Source organism: Symphalangus syndactylus, chromosome 3 (genome assembly GCF_028878055.3).
Source record: "Symphalangus syndactylus isolate Jambi chromosome 3, NHGRI_mSymSyn1-v2.1_pri, whole genome shotgun sequence".
In the NCBI taxonomy this organism is placed as follows: domain Eukaryota; kingdom Metazoa; phylum Chordata; class Mammalia; order Primates; family Hylobatidae; genus Symphalangus; species Symphalangus syndactylus.
Window position 1 is genome coordinate 106683943 of NC_072425.2, and position 13419 is coordinate 106697361.

At 34.1% G+C, this 13419-nt stretch overlaps 1 long non-coding RNA gene across 3 annotated transcripts in view; it reads left to right on the plus strand.

The window, feature by feature from the left end:
* Positions 1 to 13419, plus strand: part of LOC129479487 (uncharacterized) — a 216075-nt gene that overhangs the window by 9203 nt on the left and 193453 nt on the right. For 2 of the 3 annotated variants that reach the window (XR_008656696.2, XR_010119642.1), the window contains exon 3: positions 8724 to 8845. This is a non-coding gene — a long non-coding RNA (uncharacterized lncRNA). Of the gene's footprint in view, positions 1 to 1162; positions 1911 to 8723; positions 8846 to 13419 lie in introns of those variants that run through there. The other variant, XR_008656695.2, reaches the window with a different exon arrangement.

Sequence of the window (13419 nt, forward strand, 5' to 3'; positions counted from 1 at the left end):
TTTTAAGGGTGTCTTTCAAAAATAGAAATAGAACTTACAGTTTCTAAACAAACGGAAGAATTGCAATGAGACAAAAACAGATAAACTGACAGAGAATTCAATTATTTCTTCTTCCATAAGGGAAAAGGAAACAATAGTGAGACAGCTAAGAAGCACACAAGTCAAAAGAGTAAAAACAAACATATATTAATAAGGAAGTATCATTTAGTTATTGCCACAAAATTAGTAACAAATCATTCTACAACTCAGTGGATTAACACAATAAGCATCTGTGTTTATGAATCTTTGGGTTTGCTGAGGGGTCTGCTGAGCTAAGGTGGTTTGGATCTGCTCCACATATCTTTTATCCTCCTTGTAGGACCAGCTGGCTAACCTAGGGATATTTTTCTAATGGCTACAGCAGAGACACATACAAGCATAATTCAGTCCTTATGCTGTGTTACATCTGCTAAAATATTATTTTCTAAAGCAAGTCCTATGGCCAGTCCTAAGACTGCTTCCATGATATGAGGTTAAAGACATAAATATTTATAAACAATAATCTTATGCAAAGAACAATAAATGTGATTAAATTCACCAGTTATTTATACCATAAATAAATATAAATGTAATAAATCCCCTAATAATAGCAATTTAACTATAACTGCTAAAAGTTAAAGATAGAAATTGTCAGACTGGATTGAAGGGAAATACAGAAACTTAGGGAGACTGATCACAAAAGAATGGAAAAAGAGATAACCGGGAACATACAAAACAAAATAAAGAAGTTGTGAATGTTAACCTTCTGGAATGGTACAGGGGGTAGTGATTGGTAGGGAACACCATGGGGTTCCTGGGGAGCTGGAATGATTCCATTGCTCAGTTTGGTGAATTTAAACATAGAAAAAGCAGCAAGGTAAGCAAAGCAAGCGAGCAAGCGAGCATGCTGTGGTAGCTGTATTAAATTGAATAAAATAAAACTTAAAACACAGCATTTTTAAAGATAAAATAAATATTTATAAACAGTGAGAGTTTCAATTCACCAGAAGAATAACTGTACTAAACCTGTATGGGTCTAGCTAAACACCAAAATATATGAAGCAAAATATGACAGAACTGCAGGAGAAATTGACCACTAGAAAAAATTAACAGTTTCACAAACTCCCTATATTTTTATTTTTAGAACATCAGAAGAACAATATAATAATATGAAGAATTTGAACAACCTATCAACAAGCTTGATTTCATGGGCACACATAGAACTGTATTTCCAACAATCAGAGGATACACATTATTTTCTACTATATCTGAAGCTTTAAATACTAGAGTTTTATTTATTTCAAAGAATGTTATACAGATCTCAGTATTATTAAGATAGAAATAAATTAAGCAATGAATTTCACAGTCTTCATCCATTTGGTAATGGATAACAAATATTTAGAGCTGACTAATAATAAAATTAACATAAAATAAAACCAAGAATATTGAATCTTTTGAAGGGGTATGTGTGTGTCCTTTAATGCTTAAAATACAAAAAGTCTGAAAATTAATTTGCTGGTCATTCAACTTAAGATTTTACACAAAGAATTAGTAAAATAAATTCAAGGAAAATAGAATAAAAGATAATAAATAGGATAAATTAATGAAATAGAAAACATACAATGAAGAGAAGAAAGAAAGAAGAGACAAGTAATACATATAATCCTGTGGCAGAATTTACTAAGTCACAAAGACAAAGCCAAAGTAAAATAATATTATGCATAATTTTTAACAAAAAATGTGAAACAGAGAAAATGTATAGATTTGTAGAAAAATTAAAACCTATTAAAACTGACTCAATAAGAAATGGAAATTCAGATTAGTAATTTTAAACCTCCCCATATTAAAAATAGTAAGCTAAATTTTATCAATGAATTCTTTAAATTTTTAAGCAAAACAGATCATTCTAACCTCATACAAATTTTTTAGGTAATGGACAAAGAGGAAATTCTACACAACTTATATTCTAATACCAAAACACAGTTAAGGACTACATGTGAAAAAAAATTATGGTCTGATCTTATTCACAGACATCAATGCCAAAATGAAAAACACAGTACTAACAAACCAAATCTAGCAGTGTATAAAAATGATAATACATTATGATCAAGTTGCATTTATCCCAGAAATGTAAAGGTATTTTAACATAATAAAATCAATGAATATGTTTCCCCACATTTATAAAGGAAAAATATCATTTGCTCATCTCACTGAAAGCAGAAAATCATTTCGTATAATTAAACTTCCATTCATGATTACTACCTTTCTAACTTAGCAATATAAGTATTTATCAAAACTTCACAGCAAACACCATTCTTAATGATAAATTTTGGAAATATTCATTTAAAAATTAAGAATAAGGCAATAATTCCTTCTATTGCTCTTTTCAATATTACACTGAAGTTTCTAGTCAATGAAATATAAGTAAAATAAATGAATATGTTTTGGAAGAGAAGAAACAAAACTGTTATCTACAAATAGTATTGTTTATATGGAAAATCCAAAGAATATAGAGATAGTTTCTTAGAATAAAAGTAGGTTTATTAGGAAAGTGACTAGATATGAGATCAAAAACAAAGTCATTTGTATTTCTAAACACCAGCAATACATAGAAAGCAAAAGTTTAAACCCACCATTTTCAGTATAAACAAAAATGATAATGTACTCAGGAATAAGTGTAACAAAATATGTGCAATGCCAGTATAGAGAAAATTATAAAATTTTATTGAAATACATTAAAAAAATAAATGCAGAGAGGTGCCCATATTCACAGTTAAGAAAAATCAATATTGCTAAGATGTCAGTTTTCTTTAAATTAAATGAGAGTTTCAGGGAAAATCCAATTCTACTCCCAAAAGGGGTTTTTGAGGAACCTGACTAGTTTATGATAATATTTGAATAGAAGATCAAGGGGTCAAGAAGAGCCAGGGTACTCTTGATGAATAAAAATAAGGTTAAGAGAATAAGCCCTACCAGCTACCAGGCCTGCTATCAAGCTAAGCTAATTAAAATAGTGCGGTCTTAGTGCAAAGGTAAAAATTGATCAGTGCAACAGTGAGTCGAGAAATAGACCTCTTCATATACAGAAATAAGATATATAACTGAGATGGAGTTTTATAACTTTTACAGTGATAGTTATTTATCCATAGAGGAGAAAAGAAAATAGAATTCATTCTTATATACAAAAATGATTTCTGGATAAATTAAATATATTAGGAAAGGTAAAACTTTACAAGTAAGACAAAATTTAAATGAATACCTTTATTATTTCAGAGTAGAGAGGTTTCTTAAATAAAATACAAAAAAGACTAAATGAGAAAAGTTTGATAAGCTGAACAGCAGATCTAAGCTCTTTAGCTGGAATTCCAAAATCCATAAGGCCATGAAATGTGAAAGTTTGTTTTTATCTGCAACCTTGTTTGGTGGCAAAAATAGACAACATAAGGCTATTCATAGTGTTTATTTATAGCAGATGTAAATGTTCACCCATTGTGCCCTGGGATATATTGCTGAGTTTGACTACTGAATTCTCTCTAGACTCTGTTGGGAATAATCATAATATATAAGATATGCCCTATATAATCTTTCTGAAATTGATAAAAACAATCTGAATCTGAAATACATCTGGTCCTGAGGGTTTTTAATAATGGATTGTGGACCTGAATATTAACATTAAGAATGAGAAACACATGCATTGTTATGTATCTGTTAGCTGGATTTAGCCATTCTGCAATGTACACATACTTCAAAACATTGTTTTGTATATGATAAATATAGACAATTTTTATTTGTGAATTAAAAATAAATTTAAAAAGAGAAACATATTTCAGAATAATTGGTGATAAGGAGGTAAGAGAAGTACTAGAGGACTGCACAGGTACCTTGGTATATAGGGTAGGTAATATTGAGGTAAATGGGGTAGGGGATCATGATTTTACTTTGTTTCACACCTTCCATGTATGTTACATGTATGAAGTGTGTTATATATTACATAATACGTAAGTGAAATAACTCAGAAACAGTGAAATATCGCATGTTCTCACAGTTGGGAGCTAAATATGTGTACACATGGACAGGTTGTGGAGTAACAGACATTGGATACTCTCAAGGGTGGGAGGAGGGAGGATCCTGAGGGAAGAAAAATTACCTAATGGGTACAACATACATTATCCAGGTGATGGTTACACTAAAAGCTCAGACTTCACTACTATACAATATATCCACGTAACTACACCAGAAAATTCAAATTATCTATAAAGATCACGTGAAGAAATGATTACATATATTATGAAAATGTGTCTGGAAGTTTTGTGTTACTTGAATAAAATGCTTTATTCAGAGAAATGATCTGACATTTCTGTGGTCACTACCAGCTCAAAAGAAAGTAATGCTCTATCAGTAGGTGTCTGAGTTTATTAAACCTATTTTGCCAATCAGTTGATATAAAGATATTTTTAGTAGATTGTAAACAAAATCATGCATTGTTAGCTAAGTTGCCTCACATATTAATTTGCTCAAACTTTGATATTTGGTTTCACGCATTCTGTTTCCATGAACATCTTTTTGTTTTTATATTGTTTTCAATAACTAAGGAATTTTAAGAGCATTATTTTAAATATATATACTTGTCACATTAAATATCTTGAGTTTTTATGTATATATTCAAATTTTTATTCTTTTTGTTCTAGTTGTTGGATGGAACACTATTATTATATCAAATAAATATCTCTTGTGGACCATAAAATAAAATACAGATTGAGAATGTTTTAATTCTTTGTTCTTTTTCATTTTTTAAAACAGATGATTTTTCTTCTCACAAAATTGATTTCATGGCTCTTGTCTTAAGCTACTTTAAAAAAAAAATTGACCTGGTGCAACGTTCGTCCATGTGCACTAGAAATTCTAAACAAGAATATCAACTGTCCTTATTCTTAAACGTTAAAATGGTGGATGCTTAATGGATGGGTTGTCTTCATATTATAAACAATGTGAATTGACCAATTGAAAACAACTCGTCACTCCGAAGGTTTTGATTTATCTCTCCTCTTTTCAGATATGGGCTAATTATTCCATAGATAACCTCATCTCTTTCAAAGCAGGAGCCTGACTATTACGCCTCTTGTGTTGTGAATTTAATGCCATGGTAAAGAACACCCACTGCAAACCACAAAATAGCATTGAGTTGGAGAGAGAGAAAAGCTGCCAAAGTGGGTAATGTGATCTCCTTTGACAACCTTGATTCCTGAATCAGGCGTTCTTCCACAGGGTTTGGGCACTTAGGCTGTGAGCGGGAGGTGTTTAAACAGACAGCATCTGCCTCAGCAGCCAGCCTTCCTGCTGCCTCTCAACAGCAAGAGCATTCATCTCCTTCATATCTCTTGTGCATTAATTTAGCAAAACAATCATCCTGCTGGTAAGCCGAAGTAATCAGAACACACAGGAGATGAGACTTCAAAAAGAATCTGGAGCCATTTGAACAACTCTAGGACTCTCACTGGCACGCTTTGGGGCATATGTACTCAAAATGTGTAGACACCTCTTCGGAATTGGATTTTTGCCCAGATCATCAGGCATTACACTTATCTGAGGAATCTCCAGCCCCCTGGATGAAATGCAGAGGAGAATTGCCCATAACGTGCCCTCAGGGCATAGGAGATTCCACAAGATGGGGACATTCTCAAAGGAAAGTAGAGTAGCCCTCCTAAAGGGACATTGATAAACCTTTACCTTGCAGCGACTACTATCATTTTTTTTTTCTCCTTTTCTGCAAGAGAAGGGATCACACAGCAGATGATCTTGAACTTATTTACAGACTTATTGTAGAAAATAAAGCATTATTAAGATTACATCTAACACTGTATGTAGGTTTTCTTCAAAAAGGTCAAAATATTCTCTGTAATTTGCAATAGTCTGCTTTGTAAAAAAAAAATAAGTACAGTTAAATATTTTGTTTATTTTAAAAAATTAATAAACTGGTGAAAATTAGAAGTAAATACTAGTCACCATGAAAGAAGAACTAATATTTTTTAACTTCCTAATCATCAGCTAATATATTCTCTAGCCTCTAGAGATTTTAATGCACTTTATTTATATCTACATGATTTTACATTATTACTTTATGCTTCTATGGAGTTTTCTTTATTTATTAAAATATCATATAATCCTTGAAATATTTAAGGGCCACATCAGCAGAGCTCCAGACTCTCCAAGTTCAAATCCCAGAGGCTTTGCTTACTAAACTATATGACCTTGATCAAATTGCTTGAAGATTTTGGTATTTTTCATCTTTAAAATAGTATATTATAAATGGCTATTTGATTTCATGTGATTGTCATGGGAATTAAATGGGCTAAACCATATAAAATGCTTAGAACTATTGAACTGGTACATAACTAGGTCCTCAGTATTCATTAGCTATTATTTTTATCTCCTCCTCAGTTCAGCACTTAAAAATTCTTACTCTCGGCCGGGCGCCGTGGCTCACGCCTGTAATCCCAGCACTTTGGGAGGCCAAGGTGGGCGGATCATGAGGTGAGGAGATCGAGACCATCCTTGCTAACACGGTGAAACCCCATCTCTACTAAAAATACAAAAAATTAGCCGGGCGAGGTGGCGGACACCTGTAGTCCCAGCTACTCGGGAGGCTGAGGCAGGAGAATGGTGTGAACCCCGGGGGGCGGAGCCTGCAGTGAGCCGAGATTGCGCCACTGCACTCCAGCCTGGGTGACAGAGCGAGACTCCGTCTCAAAAAAAAAAAAAATTCTTACTCTCACAATACCACACTTTTTTTTTTTTTTTTTTTTTTATGAAATATGGTTTTGTAGAAAAGTTTTGCAATGGGAAACTTAAGCCAATTTTTAAAAAACCTAGCTTCAAAATAACCAGTGAAATGAAGCCAGTAAACAAATAATACTATTAAAATTTCCTTTTTATCACTTTAATTATCAGCAAAGGCTTCCATTTTTGCTTACATGGATTTTGAAAAACAAGTTTCTATGTAGAATCATAAGATATTAACCAAGTAACTTGTATTTTATTCTGATCTAGTGAGGTAGGTAAAGTTTTACTCCCTACCCAAGCCCACTTTAAATAGAGTAGCTTCAATTTTATGCATTTTTAATAGTTGAGCTCCTGAGAAATTTGCGTTTGAATGAAAGGTATCTCATCAACTAGAATAACTGAAAATTTTGAAAACTTCATATTTAGTCCACACATCTCATTTAATAGATGAGAAAACTGAGGAGCTGAGAAATGATATAACTTGTTGACTGGATGGGATGTGCCCTCCCTAGAAGGCATGGGACAAAGAATCAACTGAAAACAATTTGTAGATATTTTCTGTTCTTTATCTTGAATATGTAAAAAATTCCAAGCTATAAGCACTTTTATTATTATTATTATTTTACAATAGCACACTCGATAGCTACAAAACATAAATATGGAGAGTCAATATGTTAAGTTAAAAATGTAAATTATGAAACAGAATTTCTGTTTATTTTGTTAAACAACTGAGTACTTATACAGAGTATAGGATTTTTACAATTATTATTATACTTTAAGTTCTAGGGTACATGTGCACAACGTGCAGGTTTGTTACATAGGTATACGTGTGCCATGTTGGTTTGCTGCACCCATCAACTCATCATTTACATTAGGTATTTCTCCTAATGCTATCCTTCCCCCAGCCCGCCATCCTCTGACAGGCCCAAGTGTGTGATGTTCCCCGCCCTGTGTCCATGTGTTCTCGTTGTTCAACTCCCAACTATGAGTGAGAACATGCGGTGTTTGGTTTTGTGTCCTTGTGATAGTTTGCTTAGAATGGTTTCCAGCTTCATCCATGTCCCTATAAAGGACATGAACTCATCCTTTTTTATGGCTGCATAGTGTTCCATGGTGTATATGTGCCACATTTTCTTAATCCAGTCTATCATTGGTGGACATTTGGGTTGGTTCCAAGTCTTTGCTATTGTTAATAGTGCCACAATAAATATACGTGTGCATGTGTCTTTATAGTAGCATGATTTATAATCCTTTGGGTATATACCCAGTAATGGGATTGCTGGGTCAAATGATATTTCTAGTTCTAGATCCTTGAGGAATTGCCATACTGTCTTCCACAATGGTTGAACGAATTTACGCTCCCATCAACAGTGTAAAAGCATTCCTGTTTCTCCACATCCTCTCCAGCATCTGTTGTTTCCTGACTTTTTGATGATTGCCATTCTAACTAGCGTGAGATGGTATCTCATTGTGTTTTTGATTTGCATTTCTCTGATGACCAGTGATGATGAGTAGTTTTTCATGTGTCTGTTGGCTGCATAAATGTCTTCTTTTGAGAATGTCTGTTCATATCCTTTGCCCACTTTTTGATGGGATTGTTTGTTTTTTTCTTGTAAATTTAAGTTCTTTGTAGATTCTGGATATTAGCCCTTTGTCAGATGGTAGATTGCAAAGATTTTCTCCCATTCTGTAGGTTGCCTGTTCACTCTGATGATAGTTTCTTTTACTGTACAAGCACTTTTAAAATATATTTCTGCAAATTGTAGAGAAGCAAGAATGCATCAATTTTTAAATATTTTTCTCTGTGTGACATATTTAATACATACATATTATGACAAATTATGTTTTTAAGTGAATGATTTTGTTTAATATCTTTGAACAATATTCTATGTAGCTTTTTTTTTTTTTAAATTCTTATTTTACAGATGAGGAATGTGAGGCCCAGGATCACCCAATTAGGGGTGAAGCTATGATTCAAACCCAGCCTGACGGGCTGCAAAATACATGCTTTTAATCAGCCCTGTATTAAAAGGAAGACCACAAAAGTGTAAGTCACCTATGTCATCAGTAATGAATTTATAATTTGAATCTTCTGATGGCTTAATAATCATGATAAAAATTATTTGAAGTATAATGAAAACAAAACCATGCAGTGGGAAACAAATAATTGAAAACTAAATATAATGTAAGATACAAAACATTTTACTCACAGGAACGACTAGTGATGGGAATTTTAGATACCCTATTGTCCTAATGGGAAAAGCCATTTTTAGTCCCTCTGTCTCCTATCAAATAAACTATTGCTTACTCCACCCAACTTCCTAGTGGAGGGCCAGCCAGATACCATCTAAACCAGGTGTTTGTAGAAAATGCTCCTTCTTAGGGCTAAAGTTTCTAACACTTGCCATCCCATTAATGATGTTCTTCTCTCCTGACCACAAGTAGAATGAAAAAATACCATCTCCAGCTATGGCCCTAGAGTTAGTCATATAAAGTTTATTGTGATATTTCTCAGAAGACACATTTTACATCTTATAACCAATGAACAATTTAATTCTTAAAATTTTCCAGTGAGAAGTTTTTCTTTTAAGTGTGGCTTGCTGTTTAGTGTTTTTAGTGAAAAGAGGGATTTAATTATTGCATCCATCCTGTAAAAGATAGTAGGAGGTTAACAGGGCAATTCATTTCTGACCTAGGAAAGATTGTAAAATTGGGTGATAACTCCCACCCCTTGAAGAAGTCAGTAGGGGTAGGTAAAACTCAGTGTCTACAACCACCCCCACCAAAAAAGGAGGGGAGTTAAGGTCTACTCAAGCTTTTATTATCTTGAGCAACTAGTGATTACGAAAGGCCTTTAACTCTTTCCCTTATCACCCCATCATGACAATCACTCCTCCCACCCACAGCATGTAGAAGATGCTACTATATAAATATCTCCACAATTTTTAAAAGTTAGACTATCCACTGAAGCTAATATGGTCCCTGTTATATTCTGGTAGCACTTTCATTTTAAAAATAGGGAGGGAGAGCTGTTTCATTACAGACTGGTCATAAATAGTCAATTGCCTACAGAAGGAATCAAGAGACAAAATGATCTACTGATCAGCAGCTGTACATCCAGACTTAGAAGGTAATCCAACCTTGAAGCTTTGGAACAGTCACACTGTTTTGTGTTGCACTTTCCAAAGAAGGGACTAAGAACTCAGTATAGATCATACCGAAAGTTGGAGATGGGCTTATAGAATATAAAGAACTCAGAATGACATCTCTTCCCAAATTGTGTCTCAGAATTTCCTTCAATTCCTTGAAATCTCTGACGCTCCTGTGTGTCTAAAATACTACAGCCCATGGACTACCCCCATGGCACACATTTCATTTGAAATGGCAAAAGTTCCTCTCATTAGGACTAGGTTGTAGTCAGTGAAATTACTATTCCCTATAGCTAACAGCACTGCTGTGGTGTGCTTAGTAAGTAATTAACCTGCCAGTTATATACGTATTTAGACTTTGGTACAAGAGCAAACTCAACAGGTGATGGCAATTTTCATTAATAACTTCATGCTCTATAGGAAATGGTTAATTTTTCTTTTATTCCCCAGCTTTATTGATGCATAATTGACAAAAATTGTATATAAAGTGTACAATGTGATTATTTGATATACGTATATATTGTAAAATGATTTCTGCAATAAACCTATTTAAAATATCCATCACCTCACATAGTTACCATGTGTGCATGCGTGTGTGTGTGTGTGTGTGTGTGTATGTGTGTGGTGTGAGAATACTTAAGATGTACCTGCTTAGAAATTTTTTCTAGGAAAAATGTGGTTATTAACTTTAATATTCTTTAAGTTTGGAAAGATAAATATATTTTCAGTTTCCAAAGTGCAGTTAGAAAGAGCACTTTCTAGGGATTTTAAAAAGGTTGTCAAGCTCAATTTCCTCTAGGGAACACTGCCATAACTTCATCCAGCATTTAAACAGTAAGCAGATTAAAAAAGAAAAAAAAGCAGTAGATAGATTTTAAAATGCTTTTGTTACAGCATGCAATTGCTGCTATATTTGGCACACCCAGAAGGGACTTGCTATTTAGTAACAAAGAAGGGCAGTTTATCTGGTTTGCTCATTTTAGGCACTAGAATCGTAACTACAGTGATGATTGAAATCAGGTGCTTGAATTCCATCTATAATAAGATCCAAGAGTTCTTCTATTATGAACTTCATCAAGATAACTAAATGAGATTGGCTGAAATAGCACTGAACAATAGACTCTATACAAGTGATACACATTTAGCGGACAGCATGACTACAAATAATAAACAGTGGAACTCTGATAGCGACTTCCAGTCATTTCTCAATAAGAATTCATGAAGACATAAACAGATAAGGCCAAAGAACATATTGTCCTCATTCCTGTCTTCTTTCTAATTTATCTACTGTTTTTCTCCCTAACTCATCTGCCTCACCATCTTCTATCAGGCGGTGAAATTGTACTTCCATGGATATGCACCAGTTTGTTTAGTTTGAGCAGCTAGCACAATCTTTGGCACTTGTTAAGTTTTCAATAAACAAGTCTAGTGAGTGAGCACAGTTCTTTGCTAGATTCAAGGTCCTTACTGTCTTTCTGGCGGCATCCCCATTGCTATAGCCTTGGGCTTTGTCTTGGACTACATGTTATTTCTCAGCTAATTCTGAGATGTTGGAATGGTGGAAATATTTTTTTCAAATTTAATTTGTTTTGCTTATTTAAAAAGTAATACTATCGGACAGCAATACTGTTTGTGGAAGTAAGTATAACTGTTTATTGTATTTTGAAAATATACTAAAGCGTATTGAAGAAAAGAAGCATGATCCATGATGTCACTGCTCACAAATAAATGCTTACTATCTTGAGAATTTTCATTTCTGTTATCTTATGTGCTTATGGACTCTATGATATATTTAATTGAGCTAATACTAGAATTATAATTTTATAACTTTTTTTGATTTAATATCATAGAATATTTCCCTAGGTTGTTAATTATTCTTCAAATCATTGGGTTTTAAATAAGTGGCTCTGGTATTTTATATTTACTTTATCATAGGAATTTTCATAATTTTTTTAACCGTTCTCTATTTGTTCCAATTATTTTCTTTGCTGTTGAAAATAATGTTTTAACCAGACTTTCTGAACTTAGACCTCTATATTTCTCCTGCAATACTTCCTTAGGATTAAATTCCTAGAAATGGAAATTCTGAGTTACAGAATAAGAATATTTTAGGGAAGATGCAAACTGCTGAATTTATTCCCAGGGAGATTGTACCAATTTACACTGACTGGGCACTTTTCTTTCATGTAAAGATTAGCTGGTAGCTAGGATTTGAAATGACAAAGGAACCACCATGGCACAGAAGCATAAAACCTAGACTGCTACATGCAGCCCTGTCTCACACACCACCTCTATTTGTAGCAGCCTGTGGTTAGGCTAGTTCATCATTTCATACCCATTGTTACTTAGGTTTCAACTGTTTATTTGTGTTATTTTATTTTTTTACAAGGTGGGGTCTCAGTATGTTGTCCAGGCTGAGCTCAAACTCTTAGACTCAAGCGATCCTCTTGCCTTGGTCTCCCAAAGTGCTGGGATTACAGACATGAGCCATTGCACCTGCCTTTTTTTTTTTTTTTTTTTTTTTTTTGGAGAAGGCTCTGTTGCCCAGGCTGGAGTACAGTGGTGTGATCTTGGCTCACTGCAACCTCTGCCTCCTAGGTTCAAGTGATTCTACTGCCTCAGCCTCCTGAGTAGCTGGGATTATAGGAGCCTGCCACCATGCCCAGCTAATTTTTTGTATTTTTAGTAGAGATGGGGTTTCTCCATGTTTTCCAGGCTAGTCTCGATCTCCCGAGGTCAGATGATCTGCCCGTCACCTCAGCCTCCCAAAGTGCTGGGATTACAGGCACGACCCACTGTGCCTGGCCTCCTATGAAATTTTTTCTAGAAATCACTGTTTCCAAGACTGGAGTGTTATGGTTTTCACAGTTTGCCTTTTTTGGCTGCTTAGTGCCAAAGTGCACAAAGGCTGTATAATCAAATTCACAGATAGGGTCATGGTTCAATTACTATAGTCAACATTTGTGCCTAGAAAGCTACTGGGACTATAATCTATTGTGTGTGCTTAGAGAAAGTGCACATTTACTCCTTCGAAATGTCATCCAATATAATGTGTTTAATAGACTAAAGCAGACCATACCTGTCAATAATCAAGTGAAGTAGGAGGGATGATTGGCAAAGTTTAAATTCACACAATATGAGTTTGCAAATACGTTGGATAAACAGTTAAAGCTGAGAGTCCCACACCATATCATACGAACAAACAGTACTCAAGTTGTTTCAAGTTATTGTTTCCTAGAATAATAGATGAAGCTATGCCATGCATGGATATTCATGAGATTGTTGCCCAGTACTGAGGAACAACTTGTCTATAGCCCAATTTAGATCCACAGCCTCTAGTGTCCCTTGTTATGCCTCAGAATACAGTTTGAGTAGATGGCATTGAGTTAGGTACACAACAAAATTTAACTTTTTATTTTTAACAGAACAGTCAAGGGCATGTCTTCTATTGCTCTTTTCCTTCCTCATTATC